The sequence below is a fragment of the Cherax quadricarinatus genome, chromosome 17, assembly GCF_038502225.1.
Source record: "Cherax quadricarinatus isolate ZL_2023a chromosome 17, ASM3850222v1, whole genome shotgun sequence".
Taxonomy (NCBI): Eukaryota; Metazoa; Arthropoda; class Malacostraca; order Decapoda; family Parastacidae; genus Cherax; species Cherax quadricarinatus.
In genome coordinates this window covers 27,242,505-27,261,296 of record NC_091308.1, presented here as the reverse complement: position 1 = coordinate 27,261,296, position 18,792 = coordinate 27,242,505, and the positions used below count along the sequence as shown (strand labels likewise).

The following is an 18,792-nucleotide window of genomic DNA, read 5'->3' as shown; positions in this document are numbered from 1 at the left end:
TAAAATTGGGGTAAAACGTGGGTGTTATTTTTCCATAATGTCGTCCATAACAACAATATGTTCACGTTCTGTTCGAGCAGCTAGTAGGGAAGTACATGTACTGAGATAATAACTATTATAATCAGGAGAAAGTGCTAAACCTGTAGGGGTCGTACAATGCATGGGGAATGCGAGACACTCAGGCTCGATCCAAAGAAATGGACGATAAGCTCACACACTGCCTTGGATCAGGAGCTCGTCACGGGCATCAATTGTAGAGTGCAGTATTAGGGACAGAATTAGTTCCAAACACACTGTTGTCACACTCTGCAGGTGGATACACAGAGACACATGTATTTTTATTATATTTTATTTAAAACATGTACATACATACACGCATACACAGTACATACATTAAACTTTGGCATAAAGGCTATAATACAATGACAACTGACCAAACTGCGGAGTGTAACGTCCTCCTGACTCACCCACAACACTTAAACAACTGAGACATAATGGAGATTAACACATGTATTCACGAAATCGTAATAACACGATTGCAGGCAAATCAGGGAACGGGTGGGACTTGAACCCATGACAAGTGAGTCCTAAAACTCACAGGTCAGGGTTTAAGCCCCACCCGTTCCCTGATTTGATTTTCGGGTACGAACCTATAAGCAATTAACCTCCATACCTTTCTACGCTGCCAGTAACCCACATGGAGACACAAACTCAGGAGATTAATTGATCTGTATATTTCGACCCATTGTGGAAATTTTTAACACAATTTCCTAAATGAAGAACATATAAATAAATAATATAATAATTGTGTATTAAAATGTGATGCTATTTGGACCCATCGAGAAATTTTAAGTGTAGGGGGGAGTATGGAAGAGCCGGAGAGTGACTCGGACGGGGGGGACGCCATATTGAATTTAATGTGTGAGCACTGGACTTAATTGTGCAATGTAATTCGGCGTCTTTCAAGGCCAAATTGGAGTATTACGGCCTGGATTTATAATCAGGAACCTGTGGTAATGTCCCCTGCTGAATAATTGGGACAGGAAATTTACAGGACCTCAAGAATTGCGTGTGGAGGATGGGAAAATAAGAGGACTATGAATCCTCCACAACAACACATTTTTAGCTAAGTGATGCTTGCCCATAATGTTCAGTAGTTTTTTGCGTTGGCTATTGTAAATCCTATCTGCTAGGGCAGTGGTAGGGTGTGTTCCATCAGCATTGTCTTCCAGTAATGAAATTATAAGTGTTAATACCAATTATATTTTGTGTATCCAGTCGACACAACTTTAATTAGCAGAGTAGCTGGTTTTAATATTATAATTATTAATTTAATGTCAGGTCTAGTTTTTTGTGAGAGTGCTGAGGAAGTGGGCAGCCTAGGGAGTGACAGTTCAGTGACCTACTATGATTAAGTCCCACTTACCTCACCCAAATTACTTACAGGTAATAATTCAGGTAATACTCTGTAAGTCTCCTGCAGGTAATTTACTCATATAATAATGATAATAATAATAATAATAATAATAATAATATTCACACCCCTTTTGGGGGGTTATTATTGAGCAATGGCAACTGTTCGTTACACTTTAGTTATTGACCTTCAACTCTATATAAATCCGAACTAGCTCTTCCTTCATCGCAACATAAATACAACATACAAAGATATGGAACAACACATAACCATATGTGAGAGACGTGTCTCACCAATCTCCCGTCCGTGTTCTACCTTAATGTTTGCATTAATTTTTTAATTTGCTGAATTTCCCCCAGTACAACCTGTTCCCGTAGCTCGATCGCTAGCGCACTCGGCTCACACACTGAGGTCCGGAGTTCAAATCCCAGGTACGGCTGAAAAACAATAAGATGTGTTTCCATAAGACACCTGCTGTCCATGTTCACCCATCAGTAAAATGGGTACCTGGGTGTTAGTCGACTGGTGTGGGTCGCATCCTGGGACAAAATTGACCTAATTTGCCCGAAATGCTCTGCATAACAAGTGGCTTTCTATATAGTAGTATGTCACTGATGTCAGCTAGACCTGTATACCTTGTACATGTACTTGAAGAAATAAAGATATATTATTATTATTGTTGTTGTTGCTATAAAGTGATCAAAACTTGCCCAGGCAGCCCACTGACTACCTTCCACTACCTCAGTTAAAACTTTGACTCCCGTTCTTGAGAGATGAATGACATCTCTTATATACATGACACCTTTATCGAAAATGGTGTCTTATCACTGATGTTCATCTGATATTCATCACGGCAACTCAAAAGCATCGAGTAATATACACAGAGAGGTGTATACACAGAGAGGTGTATACACAGAGAGGTGTATACACAGAGAGGTGTATACACAGAGAGGTGTATACACAGAGAGGTGTATACACAGAGAGGTGTGTATCTCTGTATATGCATGGAGAATTGATTTTAGTCGTACAGAGACTGATTCATATAAGTTATCCCGGAGTTATCTAATTAAGGCTACAGTGTATATACATAGGTGTGCGTACACGTATATACGCTGAAGATTTTCTTTAATCCTTATTTTAAGGTATACTACATGTTAGTCTTCATGAGGAGGTTCTTAGAAGCTAGGGGCCCTTGATCTAAGGAACTGTCCTTGAATCGAGCCTGAATGACTTCTATTCCCCAAGGATTGTATGGCCATCTGCGGGTTTAGCAGTTTCCTATTAAATGTAATAATAATAATAATAATATAATTAATAATTTCATGTTAATGTCTAAATTTAATTAAGGTCTTAATGAGCTAGGTTTGCAACAGTATATAGATTAAGTAAGTAAGTAAGTAAGTTTATTCAGGTATACACAAATACAGTTACATAGAATTATCATACATAGCAGCATATGTGTAGAGAACCTAGGATAACCCAAAAAAGTCAGACAGAGTGACTTATTTCCATTGGGGTCCTTTTACCTTATTATTATAATATAATGGTTATAATATTTTCTTATTATTCTACAATGAAGATAACATCTTATTAACATACTAAAAAGACTATCTACTACACCAAGGTCATTAAGACTATCTACAATACGAGGGTCATTACTAGGAATATGGTAAATTATCATACTAAAAAGACTATCTACTACACCAAGGTCATTAAGACTATCTACAATACGAGGGTCATTACTAGGAATATGGTAAAATTTACACGTATGTTAGCTAAAAAATAGAAAATCATTCCCCTCCCTTTCTGTAGCTACATTCATCAGACACCTTTTGGCACTCTTCTTGAACTGGTTCATGCTATGACTGGCTTTGACATGTGCGGGCAGTCTGTTCCATTCCTTTATTGCTGTACAATAAAAGGTGTTTGAAACCTGGCCACTGACTGTGGGTACTACAAAGTTGTGCTCTCTCCCCCTAGTACTATGATTGCTTTGGTTCCCAACCTTGACAAAATTGACAGCAAGATATTCTGGACATTGTTTGTGAGCAATTTTATAAACATGATTTAGCTTCAGTTGTTTTACTCTGTCTTCAACATTCAGCATGTCCAACTGCTGTAATTCATCCTGGCCTACATGTTCTCTTGGTCCCAGCCCCAGGATGAATCTTACGATTTTGTTCTGGGTGATTTGCAGTCTATCTTTCAGTTTTTTTTTGTCAAGGCAGAGTACCAAGAAGAGCAAGCGTAATCCATATGGCATTGTATAAGGGCTAGACATAGGGTCCTGCGAGCCTCAGTAGGTAGACACTGTGCTTGTCTATACAGGAACTTCAGTCTGGCATTCGCTTTCTTTACTACACTGTTCCCTATCAATTCTCCTGACATGCATGGGTCAAAGGGGATTCCCAAATATTTTACTGATGAAACCAAAGTGATGGGCTCCCCATTACATTGAACATTAAAATTATTTACCCTTCTCAGTTTATGTTTCGTGCCAAAGAGAATGGCTTCAGTTTTCCCTAGGTGTAATGATAGTTTGTTGTCTACTAACCATTTGCTGCAGGACTCCAGTTCCAGTGTTAAAACATTAGCAATATCTTGTGGGTCTTTACCTGACACTAACAGAGCACTGTCATCTGCATACAGTAGGAGTTTGCACTTGACACTGATAGGCATATCATTGACATAACATAAGAATAATAAGGGGCCCAGAATACTACCTTGGGGAACTCCACATGTTATCGGCAGGGGTTCTGATTCTGTTTTGTTGATTTTGACTATTTGTCTCCTGTTGCTAAGGTAGGACTTAAACCAGTCTACAGAACCTATACCGATAGCTTGAAGTTTATTACATAATATATTGTGGTTGACAGTATCGAAGGCCTTTTGCAGGTCTAAGGTTACCATACCTATGAGGTTCCCCTTTGACATTTCAGTTCTCAGGTAATCCATCAGATTAATAAGGGAGGTGTCGGTTGAGTAGGATCTTCTAAAGCCCGATTGATAGCTATGGAGAATGTTGTTGTCATTAAGGTACTTAACTACTTGAAAATACTTAAGAAGCTAAAAGCTCTAAATACTCTAGAACTCGTTTAAATCGTGCCTTTAAAACTAAGAGTATTTTCCCATGTAAAGTTTTCCGTATTTCTTAAGCGTGGTTAGTGCTGACGTTATGGGTCTTCTGTTGGAAAAGAAAAAACACACATTTAAAATTAGCTGCGTGAACTTGAAGGACGGCGTTCCGTCAACACAAGAGGGCGATGACAACGCAGTGACGCATTTATGACGTTGTGATGACGTTGTGGCTGTCGATTAGCTGAACACAAGGTCTTACTCTGACGTAGTAATGGCGTCGTAATGACGTTGTGCTTGTGGATTGGTTGAGTACAAGGTCTTTCCGTCGTGTCTGCCAGGGAGGTTCTCTGCTGTTTGTGTCTCACAACACGTCCAGCTCCTCGCTCATCCACACAGGTTTTCCTTCTTGTGAGTGCTGTCGCGTTTCGTGTTAGTGATCTCAAGTTATTTGCATTTAACAATGAAACCTGTATATTCGTGTATGTTATATTAAAAAGAAACAGAATTTTTGGGATGAAAGCGAGTGTGTATCCAGTACTCTGGAATGTGAACAATTTATGACTAGTATGAAGCTAAGCGATTATCGTGATAATAAAAATAGTGACTAACTTATTTTTAAAGTGAAGTAACTTAGAAATTATAATTGTACGTCGGTTTTGAACAACGACTGACATACTAAATTTAATTACCGAGTTCCCTGCGACTTGTTTGGGAAATTTTACAGCATTTTTTCTAATTTAAATTGGCATGGTATACATTACAGTACTTGCGAGTGGTTTTTTATCCTTGCTTTGGATATAGACACGCTATGTTGAATGGTATTTCCTCATCTTAAACTTTATTCCAAAAGATAAAATTATAATTTAAATTGCACAGGGTAAGCGTGTTTTATTTTTTTTTTTTTTTGCAATTTACCTGGGTAATTTTAATTACTGTGGTAGTGAATACAAACGTACGTTTTAAAGAGCCTGCGATGGACAGTCACATGGTGGGTTATTTGCAATTTTTTCCTAATTGTTCGAAGAGTTTTTGCAAATTATCATAGAGGTGGGGATAAAGAAACCCATAGTTTTGCAGCACCCGGGAAATGGGAGGTAATTAGGCCTGATTGTAGGAAGATGGGTAGCTTTTTGGATACAGATCTCCACTTCGTTCAAGGGTTTGTGAGTTTTAAATCAAATGCAGAAGTTTGCGTTAGGAAGCTTTAGCGCTTTGTACATTAATGGTTTGTTCCTTCTAGGGAGTTGCCTTGATAACAGCGAGAGGCTCGTGATCTATCAATTTCCTTGATCGAACCTGATTATCACATTCTCCCGGGACAGCAATAAACCCTTACGGGTTTATTGCTGTCCCCATTAACGCAGTAAATCAAAGTGGTGTCTGCACCGTTCTAGTGGCGCGGCACCAACAAGGACTTACGAAAACCTTGGAGTAACGCTTAGTTTGGCAAGTAACCAGAAATATTGGGTTCCTTTTTGTTGTATAGCGTTTATGAAGTCACAGCAGAGACTTTTTCACTGTTAACTTTAAAAGCATGGTTTATTTAAAGAATTTATAAAACCTGGTGTTTATAATGGAAGACCTCGGGTGTGTTTTTCGCAATACATTGCAGAATGTTTTACAGAGTTATTGTGAATGCAGCCATGAGTAGGTGAATGGAAAATTTCCCGTGCATTCACGTGGTCTCTTCACAGGTGAGTGAACATCACCTTCCCCTGCCCTCCCTAGCAGTGGTTGGTTTAGCGCTTTCTTTGATTATAATAACCTCTACCCACTGCTAGGGATTATCTCCTCTCCACAGTTTTTGTTACGGTCTTGTGTGCGTGTCTGCCCTTATCCACTTTTTTTTATATATAACTTATTGGGTTTTAGTTGAATTTGTATAACATTTAAAATATTTTTAAGCTTCGTCTAGTCAATTTAATTTAATTTTAATAAAAATGCATTAAGAAGATTGAAAATAGTTGATAAGGAATGTTCAATATACATTAAATATTTATCTGCTAGTGTACCTGGTAGTTTGTGGTATGGTGAAGACTTTTTTTTTTTTATAGATTTCCCAAACGAAATGATTAGAGGCTTAGACTAATTAGCTAGGTGTCTTAACGTGGCCTGGGCGCACGTTTTTGTCAAAATGCATGTGTCCAGTAACTGTATAGTAGTGTAACTAATACTCCTTTCGGAGGGTTATATAGGGTTATATAGGTGATGTATTCAGGTTAGCGTCAATATTAGAATAAAAAAGCCCGAGGCCTGAAGCAGCGGTGACTTGTAATGTTGTGGCCTCAACCTTTGCCAAAAATATTATTTTTTTTCCTTGAAGTAGAAACCAGATTTATTTTGTGGTGGTAAGCAATTCCATTTTCAAGTTTAGTTTTAAAGTAAATATTCTTTCGTTTTTTGATTATCTTGAATTTTCTTTAAAGCGTTTAGCATAAATTTTAAGTAATTTTTTTTTTTGATAAAATCTGCTTTAGCACAGCGTTAAACTTGAAATAATGTTGACCCGTGATTGCAGTAACATACCTGGAGTTTACCTGGAGAGAGTTCCGGGGGTCAACACCCCCGCAGCCCGGTCTGTGACCAGGCCTCCTGGTGGATCAGAGCCTGATCAACCAGGCTGTTACATCTACATTAAAGTTTGATTATTAAACGAATGACATTAATTGTGAAGTAACTTTGAAATCATAATTTCCCTAATCTTCATTTGGATAAACCTAATTGAAATACTAAAAAGATTTTGTATATGGTTTTATACATGGTAGATTTATTAATCAGTTGCAGTTGCTATAATCTTTTTCTAAAGCTTTGCAGTTGCTATAATCTTTTTCTAAAGCTTTGCAGTTGCTATAATCTTTTTCTAAAGCTTTAATTAGCTTCCACCTTATTTTTTTTCCCCTTCACCTCTCCTCCCCCCCATTGCCACATTCATCTCCCTCTCTCCCCTAAAAAAAACTTCACTCAGTGCTACACTGACGTGTTAGATGCAAAAAAGTAACGCATAAGTAGGTAATTTGCAAACTATTTTTAATGATTAGTACAGTGTTTTTATCGTTAACCTCAAATGATTAAAATATTTTTAAGCCCTATTTTTATTAATGTATTTAAGTGGAAGATCTAAATCCGTAGGAGTTTAGCGCTTCCACCTGTGGGAATGGGAAGCAAAAAGTTGAGTCTAAAGAGTAGAACATTACTTGCCTGAAGATCCATCACCGGTGAACCTCACTTCATTTTTTTTTTTTAAATTTTCAATATAGTTCGAGACTGCACAGGAGAAAAGATGTTAACATAGCTATTAGGATGTTTAACATATGCTGATTTTAAAGTCCGTCAGTCTGTGTTCGAGGCGGAAATCTTTAACGATATGAAGCCGGGGAGGGTGGGGGGGGGGGTCATGGGCCCATTGGTCTTTACCCTTAATCCCTCCCCCCCCTTTCATGATACCTGGAGTTAATTACCACTAACTTGTTCAGCTATCAAAACTTTAGGGCCCAGTCCCTGGACCCATTAAGTGCCTCTGAACTTTTGACTACCGCCCACAGGTTGGGTATAAGGTGCATAGATATTAAACTAAACCCTTTCCCCGGATTAACCCTGAATAAAAATTTAAAATGTATTACATAGTGAACTATAGTGGATCCCCGAATTTTGTCGACACCTCGCCTATTTTAAACTGTGACCTTTTATATTTAAAATTTTTTAATTGTGCCGTATTTAAATAAAATTTCCTATCTTGTTTTTGCGCATTATCAAATTTAATTAAGTGTTAACGTCCGTGGTAGTTAACTGTGTGAGAGAATAAGCCTTTGTTGCAGCTCTCAGGTCAACACTTGTAAAGGCACCGAGAGCGACTGTGGCAACATTTACTTATTAGTGATAAATTACTCGGGTTTAAAAAATGGGTCACAATACCGTGACTGGAGCAGTCAACAGATAACCCGCACATAGGAGGAAGTAACTTGACAACGTTTCGGTCAGACTTGTGACCATTAACTAGTTACACGTAACTGTGTGACTAGTTAGTTTCAAGTCGGACCGAAACGTAGTGACAAGTTTTTCTCATGTGCGGGTTATTGTGTATTGCTCTGGTTTAGCGGTTCCTAACTTTTAAAATAAGCGCTTTAAAATACTCTGTTAATACTGCTCACATTGCACAACACTAAATTTAACTATTTTATTTTAAATTCTTATATACATCTTGAGTGAGTGAAAGCTGTGAACGATGGAGCGGAGCCGCAGCCTGATAAAGGCCGTCCGGTTATGACCCGTCCTCTTGAAACTCTTATTTCTTAAATAAGATTTAAAGATAATGTCTCGACGTTATTTAGGGTTGGTTAGTTTGTGTAAGGAAAATACAACCAGTGTACCATAGGTTTTAATAAATCCCGTAGGCTACGATACACAGTCGAATAATCACTTTATCACTTTGTAATTCCACTGTTGCACATATGTGATTTGATGACGTTAAGAAGGGTTAGGAAGGTTTTTTTTTTCCTCTTGGGATGGGAGGAAGGTAGGCTAGTTGGATGAAACTAGTCACTTTTGTATATACAACATTACTTCATACATACAGACAAATCTTAGACACAAGTGTGCCTGACAGTAGGAATTCGACGCACCTACACCAAACTACCACATTACAAAAATGAATATTGGATAAGGTAACAAACACCAGAGGAACACTAACGAAGTGGAACAGTTTTATAAAAATGAGACACAAGACAGGGTATAGCAGACACGACCATAGACCACCTTGAGCCTCTTTTATATTAGAGATTTTGCCACCGAAGTGGCTAGTTTATTGTGCACCCCATATCCATCCTGTGGATGGTAGCGCAAGAGCATATGGATACACAAAAGGCCTAGGAACTAGGCCCCAAAAGGGTTAACAGATGTACATATGGGTTTATATCTACATATCTACAGTTCACTTATCTGTTACAAGTAAATTTATGAAATTTACTTAGTATATCTGGTATCTTATTTTTCATTAATAAGATCTTGACATGTCACATAGGTTATTATACTGTCTGTATTCCTCAGTAAGTGGACAATTAAGCACATAGTGTTCAAGACAGTGACCATATGCCTGATCACATAATTTGCATTTAGTTTGATCATCTGTGTCTCCCAAACTGCCAGAAGTACTTGTAACCAAGCCTAAGCCTGGCCACTACAACATCAGGCAGTCTGTTCACATTGCACGTTGCTCCATAAACATATCTATGTTCATGTTATCATAGTGGGTTATAGATCTACTCAGGCTTCTAACTGCATTCCTATAACAATCATTTACATTTTTTACTTCTCTCCTAATATTATTCCTAATGCTAGACACATATACCAAAAGTTATATTCTACATTCTCCTTCTGGGTACTCTTCTTGGCTAACATATCAACTTTATCATGAGGGAGTAATCCAATGTGTGATGGGATCCATAGCAACTGTACATTAAATTCCTTTGTCCCAGATTTTTGAGTATCTATACTTGGCTTCCTCTTCAAGTGGGGCTCCTTGGCGTGGTGAAGAGGCTCTTGGTCTGAGGAATTAGACCTGTCGGTCTTCCTCAGACCGAACCTAATTACCCCCCATTCTCCCCTCCCCTATCCCATCCTCCCCTTTTTACATTCCTCCTCCTCCTCCCCACCACTCCCTTTTGCCCTTCCTCTTTTTGGCCTTTGGGATTTCTCCCACAGGCGCACTAGTTCCTAGGTAGGGGAAAGGACACCAGGGTCCATCCCATTCCGTTGAGGTTCTTGGCGGTGGCGTAGTTTGCTGTGGAATCTGGATTGCCTGGGGATGTCCCGATCCCCCTCTGGTATCCCGGAGTAGCTTTGGGTGTCTTTCGGGCGACGGGTGTATCTCTGGAAGCCACCTTTCGGATTCCGGGGGTGGTGGCCGAAGGAGGTATGCTTTGTGGCGGATATCCGGCCGCCCTCTCTTTTGTCCACTGAGGTAGCTCGGCAGATGTGAGGTTGCTATCCCGGATTGCTGGTTTACTGGCATGAAGGGTAGGGTATGGCACGGGTTCCATGCTGCATCTGTGCTACTAGCGGTGCTGAGGTCCTCTTGGGTGCCGAGGGAGATTTCCGGCCCTTTCACTCCTCCTGGGAACTATTCCTCCCCGCTCCCCCCTTTTATTTTTTTTTTTATTTTTATTTTCTTTTTTTTTTTTCTTAAACAAAAAGCAAAGGAGTAACCTAACCATGGAGAACCCAATCCATGAACCCACTACCCCCGGGCCCCTTCTTGATACCGCACCCCATTCTGACCCTGCCTTGTGTTTAGACCACTCTTCGGACACTCCTGATGCCCCTGTACCTCTTGCTGGTGCTGTTTCCTCACCCGCTTCAGGTACTGGGGCTTCGACTGACTCCTTCGATTTGTCTGAACTCCGCTCTCCTTTGACTATGCTTCCGGCTTCTCCCTCTACGGTACGGCAATTTTCAAATCGCCCGCCCATTTCACGCCAGACCAACTCCAGTCCTACTCCTAAATGCCAACGTCAATCTCCTGATGCTCCTTCGTTACCTTCCCATTCTACTTGGAAAAGACGCACATCAAGCACTCCCTCTCCACGCTCAGTTTCGGACCACACAATGGACTAAATTCTTTACTTTAAGACCGACTTCTTCTGCCTACCTTTCTGACCATAGTATTGGCAAAGCGCTCCTGCGTCATGTTGGTAGAGATATTTCATTTCATGCTCTCAAGAGCGGTACGCGCATCGTCACTGTCCAGAATGCTACCCAAGCTCATGATCTTTCTCTCCTTTCGAATATCGATACTACTACTATCACTGTTGAAAAAGTCTTTCTCTCAATTCTTGGTGGTACTGTCATTCTGCCCCATACCATAGTCCAACAGAATTTCCAGTCATGTGGCAGTGACATTCTTGAACAGCTGGAACTCCAGGATCTCCCAATCCTCAAAGTAGACACTTATGTCCTTCCTGCCTGGGGGCGGAGACGTTACCCTTGCAATGTGGCTCGTTTAACTTTTGATAGCCGAGAACTCCTGTCCTCTGTATGTGTCGCGGGACATCGGTTAAAAGTTTGGAAGGTGATACCTACACCACAACAATGTAGAAATTGCTGGCGTTTTGGTCACCCAGTGAAATATTGCAGATCTATGGCCGAATGCCCAGTCTGTGGTGCCGACGACCATTCTAATACATCTTGCAATCGACCTCCATCTTGCCTTAATTGTAATGAAGCTCACTCGTCGTACTCCCGCCGTTGCCAGGTCTACTTAAATGAACGTGAAATCCGTTGCCTCAAAGAGGCAGAAGGTCTCCCTTATGCTATGGCAGTTACTCATCTCCGCCTCCAAGGGAGACTACCCCGTGTTTCTTATTCTCGTGTTTCCAAACATCCCCCCCACTTCTGGGGTCCCATCTTCTGCAGCCTCCTCTGTTGTTACCCCTCCCATAGCCACTCCGGCATCTAATCCTTTTGCTGTCCTTGGCTCTGACGTCCCAACTACAACTCAGTCTGTTCTCACATCTTCGCGTCCTTCCTCACAAGCCCCAGTATCGACAAGACCTCGTACGACACCTAAAACCAATCACCCCTCTACTTCTGAAGTCCAAAAAATCCACATTGCTCAAATCTTCTTTGCCCCTTCCTTCCCTTCTTCCACCTCCACACTTTACCTTTCCAGTCTCTGCACCTAGTTCTTCCCCTCTCTCTGGCTCTATTACAAGTGTGGAGATTCATCCTCCTCCTCGTACTATGCCTTCCACCCCCGTCCCCTCCCAAGTTTCTCCCTCTTCTGCCACCTCCCAGGTTTCTGCCTCTTCTGTCCCCCCCCACACTTCATCTCCAGTTTCTTACTCTTCCCTCCCCCTCTACTTTGGTACAGTCCATTACTGTCCCAATCTTTACTCACCCTCCTTCTATCTCCAATATGGTCTCCCATACATCTTTGAATTCAGAAACACTTGAAGCCATTTCAGAATATATTGCAGAGACTAAACCTTCAATGGACACTGATTCACTTCCTGTTCCTTCTCTTCCCTCTCCTCCATCTTCACAACCCCAATCTTCGCAACGCTCCGTTCCTTCGCTACTTGAACGTCTTCCAATGCCACCACACGTTGACTTTTCTAACCCCTCTAGTCCGTAGGTGCCTTTACCTACAGATTCCTGGTATTTTCTTAATCGCCAATCATGGCCTATTTACAGTGGAATATCCGCGGCCTCGGGTAATCGGGGTGCGCTGCAGATGTTGCTTTCCAGGTTTTCCCCTGTTGGTACTTGCTTACAAGAACCAAAATTACACTCTGCTGTCTTCCAACCTATCTCAGGCTATAATTTATTGTATTCTTCGAATCCTTTCTCAGATGGGACCTTTAATGAAAGTGCCCTTCTACGCAATGATATTCCGTACTGTCAACTATTTGTCCATACCTCGCTGCATTACACTGCAGCCCGTATCCACTTGAATAAGTGGTTTACAATGTTCTTTATATCTCTCCTTCTCGAGCATTTTCTATCCCAGACTTTGCCTTTCTTGTTTCATCCTTACCACCACCACCACTTCTGTTACTTGGTGATTTTAATGCCCACCATTTCCTCAGGGGGGGTCTCATTGTGACTCACGTGGCATCCAGTTGGAGGCTTTTCTCGCCTCTCACCCCCTCCATGTTTTAAATACGGGTACTCCCACCCATTTTGATCCTCGTACTCATACTCTCTCTTGCATCGATCTATCAGTCTGTTCTTCCTCCACTGCACCAGACTTCACCTGGTCTGTTCTACCGGACTTACATGACAGTGATCATTTTCCGATCATTCTTACTTCTCCTTCCTATTCACCACCTTTCCGTAGCCCTCGCTGGCAATTTGATCGGGCAAATTGGGATCTTTACTCACACCTCACTGCTTTTAGTGAGGTACCTTCTCCAACTATGGTGCAAATGTGAGAATCGTGAGAATGATGTACATAGCCTATGTTAGGTCCTTAATTGATTATGCTGCTCCCATGTTGATATTAGCTAGAGAAAGTTCTCTCCGACCCTTGGAGTTAATGCAAAATGAAGCTCTCAGGATTATTCTTGGCTGTCCCAGATCTACAAAAGTTCTTAACATGAGGAAGGAGCTTGGTATTTCTAGTATCAGTGATAGGATTGTTGAAATTAACACTGTACTCGGTATTAGAATGTTGAGAAACGAACCAGACACTGTCACAGTGAATCTTACCAAGTGTCTAGAGGTAAATACACACAGATCTAAATGGATTGTGAAAACGTGCAATTGCATTAAGTTTTATAACCTGCATGAACTGTATCACTGTAGGCAACAAGAGCATTTCACCCCTCCATGGAAGACGTGTTCATTTAATATCACATACCTACAAGTCCCTCCCAAGAAGCTCATTGCTAGTAATCCCTTCCGTAAATCTCTTGTTAGAGCAACTGCTCAAGAAGAAATTTCTCGCCTAGCTGGTAGTAAAGAGTTATCACAAGTTATATACACTGATGGATCTAAACAGGAGTCTTCTGGCAGGGCTGCATCTGCTCTTGTTGCCACCTCCCTAGTTAAGAACGATAATAAATTTGTTGAGTTAGGCATAAGAATTAACAACTGGGCGTCTACACTGCAAACTGAATTGTTTGCAATCCTAATGGCGCTAAAGCTAACCTATGACACTGAGCTTGACTCTATCATCATTACTGATTCTGTCATCATTGAAGGCTCTTGACTCATATAATGACTCCAGGAACATGCTCATTGGAGAAGCCAGGTATAGATACTCAAAAATTAGGGACAAAGGAATTAATGTACAATTGCTATGGATCCCATCACACATTGGATTACTCCTTCATGATAAAGCTGATATGTTAGCCAAGAAGAGTATCGAGAAGGAGAATGTAGAATATAACTTTGGTATAACTGTGTCTAGCATTAGGAATAATATTAGGAGAGAAGTAAATAATGAAAATGATTGTTATAGGAATGCAGTTAGAAGCCTGAGTAGATCTATAACCCACTATGATAACATGAACGTAGATAAGTATGTTTATGGAGCAACTTGCAATGTGAACAGACTGACTGATATTGTAGTGGCCAGGCTTTGGCTTGGTTACAAGTACTTCTGGCAGTTTGGGAGACACACAGATGATGATCAAACTAAATGTAAATTATGTGATCGGGCATATGGTCACTCTTGAACACTGTGCTTAATTGTCCACTTATTGAGGAATACAGAGACAGACAGTATAATAACCTATGTGACATGTCAAGATATCTTATTAATGAAAATAAGATACCAGATATACTAAGCAAATTTCCTAAATTTGCTTGTAACAGATAAGTGAACTATAGATATGTAGATATAAATCCATATGTATTCCTGTTAACCCTTTGGGGCCTAGTTCCTAGGCCTTTTGTGTATCCATATGCTCTCGCACTACCGTCCACAGGATGGATATGGGGTGCACAATAAACTAGCCACTTCGGTGGCAAAATCTCTAATCCTCCATTGATGAGCTCCTACACATCTTCTCGACGTCAGTTTATACCGCAGCTTCTCATTCTATACCCCAAACCTCAGGCAGGCATTCTCAGAAGTGCGTGCCTTGGTGGTCTCCTGCTTGTGCTCGTGCAGTACGTTTGAAACTTGCTGCATGGGGCAGGTACTGGTACAATAGAACCGCTGAGAGACTTCTTGATTTTAAGCAGAAGCGTGCGATCGCTCGCCGTGTCATCCGTGAAGCTAAACGCACTTGTTGGCGAGACTGTTTCCACCATCACCTCTGCTTCTTCTATGAGTGCAGTCTGGAAAAAAGTGAGGAAATTGAGTGGTAAATACTCTCCTGACCTGGCTCCTGTTCTACGGGTCGCTGATGTTGATGTAGCAAACCCTCTCGACGTTGCCATTGAACTTGGCACACATCTGGTCCGTATTTCCTGATTGCTCCATCTATGCCCCTCGTTTCTTTCCTCAAAGTCTGCCAGAGTTAGTACCCTTGGACTTTTCTTCTCTCAGAGAAGAACAGTATAATGTGCCTTTTACACTTCAAGAACTGGAGGCAACGCTCTCAGCTTGCCGATCATCGGCAGCTGGGCCTGACGACATTCATATTCGTATGTTACAACATTTACATCGGTCAGCCCTTGTAGTCCTCTTACACCTCTTCAATCTTATTTGGGCACAAGTTCTTCCCCATTGTTCTCCCTTTCCGCAAACCGGGTACTACAGGACATGATGCCTCCCACTGTCGTCCCATCGCTCTTACTAGTGCAGTTTGCAAAGTGATGGAACGTCTCGTAAATCGACGTTTAATGTGGTATTTAGACACACACAACAGTCTCTCCGCTAGTCAATATGGCTTTCGTAAGGGTCGTTCTACCATAGACCCCTTACTACGCTTGGATACGCATGTTCATAATGCCTTTGCAATTAATCACTCGGTTATTGCCATATTTTTTGACCTTGAGAAGGCATATGACACAACTTGGAGGTATAATATTTTGGCCCAGGCCCATTCCTTAGGCCTCTGAGGCAATCTACCATCCTTTCTTACGAACTTTTTAACTGACAGACATTTCCGTGTTTGAGTCAATAATGTTCTTTCCCCGGACTTTGTCCAAGCTGAAGGTGTCCCTCAGGGATGTGTTCTAAGCACAACACTTTTTCTCCTTGCTATAAATGATTTGGCCTCTGTTCTTCCACCCAATATTTGGTCATTACTCTGTTGATGACTTCGCTATTGCTTGTGCAGGCGCAGACTGTCATCTTATTGCAGTTTCTCTCCAGCATGCGGTCGACCGTGTTTCCACTTGGGCCACCACGCATGGGTTTAAATTTTCAAGTACCAAAACTCGCCAAATTACTTTCACTAGACTGTTATCTCCGATCATCCTTTGTACCTCTACGACTCCCGTATCCCCGAACGTGATAGTCAGGTTTCTAGGCCTTCTCTTTGACCGTAGGTTATCCTGGAAACCTCGCATTACCTCTGTGAAGGCAACTTGTCACAGCCGGCTAAACCTTCTTAAAACCCTTGCTCATCTTTCCTGGGAAGCTGATCGTCTAACTCTGCTCGCCTACATTCAGCCCTCGTTTTATTGAAACTCGATTATGGTGACCAGATTTATTCCGCGGCCTCTCCTGCTACTCTCTCTAGCCTTAACTCTATCATCACCAAGGATTACGTTTGTGCCTTGGTGCTTTTCGCTCTTCCCCTGTTGAGAGCCTCTATACAGAAGCGAATGTTCCATCCTTGTCTGATCGCCGTGATGCCCATTGCCTTCGCTACTATGTACGCTCTCACGATCTACACAATCCTTCCATTTATAGAATGGTCACCAATATTAGTAGACATTCTTTATTCGTTCGCCGCACCTGTTTGCTCCGTCCCTTTTCTCTTCGCCTACATTCACTCTTGTCTTCCCTTCAGTTACCACCTTTGTATGTTCATGTAGCATCTCACTTTTCCCTACCCCCCTGGGAAATTCCAGCTGTTTGGGTCTGTTCTTTCTCACTTCCTTGCTTGAAAGGTCAACTGCCTACTGTGGCTTCCCACTCTTTTTCTTGATCACTTCCACTCCCATTCTCATGCCACCGCTGTGTACACAGATGGCTTTAAGTCTTCAGACGGCGTCGGATTCGCAGCAGTGTTTCCGGACAGCGTCGTGCGGGGGCATTTACTATCTTCAGCTAGCATTTTTACTGCTGAACTGTGTGCCATTCTTGCAGCACTTATTCGTATCGCATCTATGCCTGTCATCATTTGTAGTAGTCTCAGACTCCCTTAGTGTTCTACAGGTTATACGAAAATTTGATACATCTCGTCCCCTAGTTCTCCGTATCCAACTTTGGCTACGCCGTATCTCTACCAAACAAAGATAGTTTTTTGTTGGGTCCCTGGTCATGTCGACGTACAGGGCAATGAACAGGCAGACACTGCTGCGCGGTCAGCAGTACATGACCTACCAATTTCCTATCGGTGTTCCATTTCTGGACTATTTTGCTGCAATAGCTACCCACCTTCGCACCCGTTGGCAACAACGTTGGTCAACTCTGCTCGGTAACAAACTTCATTCTATTAAACCGAGCATAGGTTACTGGCCGTCTTCTTGTCATCAGTGCCGAGGTTGGGAGACCACTCTCTCCCGCCTTCGCATTGGCCACACTCGTCTTACTCATGGGTATCTCATGGAGAGGCACCCTGTTCCTCTCTGTGAGCAGTGTCGAGTTCCAGTATCGATTAGCCACATTCTGTTAGACTGCCCACTCTATCAACGAGCACGCAGAAATTGCCTCCAACGTCGTCTTCGTTCTACTACTCTCTCTTTACCTTCCCTTCTTGCTGATGGACCCTCCTTTAATCCTGACTCTCTCATTGCCTTCTTGACAACGACTGATTTACTCCACAAACTGATACTTTCCGCTCTCCCCTCAGCCCTTTCTAGTTCAGTCTCTTGCTGCCCTTTACCCTTTCATAATCCACTACCCCGCTGTTATCCGTAACCTATTACTCATCCATCTCCCTTTTGCCACCTGATGCCCTCGCTTCCTTCCTGCCCTGCAGCGCTGTATAGTCCTTGTGGCTTAGCGCTTTTTGATTATAATAATAATAATCTGCTCGTTGAAATTGTTTTCTTCATTTTTCTAGTTAATTTAAAATCTGGCTGTTTTAAGAAGCTGAGTGAGGTGACTGTTAGTGAGGATAGCAGTGTTTTGACTTGATAAATTTCATTACAGAGAAGAGTTGCGGCAGTAAGCTATCCCCAAAGAATCCTTAGGATTGGGATACTTTCTGTGTTTTGATTCTGAAAAGCGGATATGAGCTTTGATGAACTAACTTTAAACTCTCATCTTTTTGCAGCTCGATAAGCTGTGTTTCTATTGAAGCAACATCCGAGGCAAAAGGTGCAACAACAGGACATCCATCGTTGACATCAATCACTAAAGGATTCAAAAGAAATTCAAAACATGGTTTTAGCTTTATTTTCTCAAACCTGGTCTCTGAATCATTTTAATGTTTCTAAGTTTCCTTCTTACTGTTTCAATTTACTGTCATTAATTTCAACATCAGGAAAAGCAGTTACTTAATTTAAGGATGGAAAAGTGGTCAAATTTTTGTTGCCAGATCTTTTTATTCTGAAAATGACTGAACAAATTCTGTAATAACTTTGTTCCTTCCTCGAAAGTGTCAGATTTAAATATTGAAGATGTTGCATAACATGTACAGAGAACATTCGATCCTGTACCCATTCATGATCTAGTTGTATTTTTTTTTATGAAGGCAATGACTGGTTCAAAAAGAGTAACAAACTTGTTCAAAAAA

General features: G+C 41.4%; 1 protein-coding gene across 4 annotated transcripts in view; it reads left to right on the top strand.

The window, feature by feature from the left end:
• The window catches only part of Tsp74F (Tetraspanin 74F), a 177,124-nt gene that overhangs the window by 118,727 nt on the left and 39,605 nt on the right, over positions 1-18,792 (top strand). The window contains exon 1 of one of the 4 annotated variants that reach the window (XM_053773695.2): positions 4,767-4,900. The exons of 2 other annotated variants lie outside the window; for them this stretch is intronic. The gene's annotated coding sequence lies outside the window, so the exon portion shown is untranslated. Of the gene's footprint in view, positions 1-4,766; positions 4,901-18,792 lie in introns of those variants that run through there. One more of the 4 variants, XM_053773694.2, reaches the window with a different exon arrangement.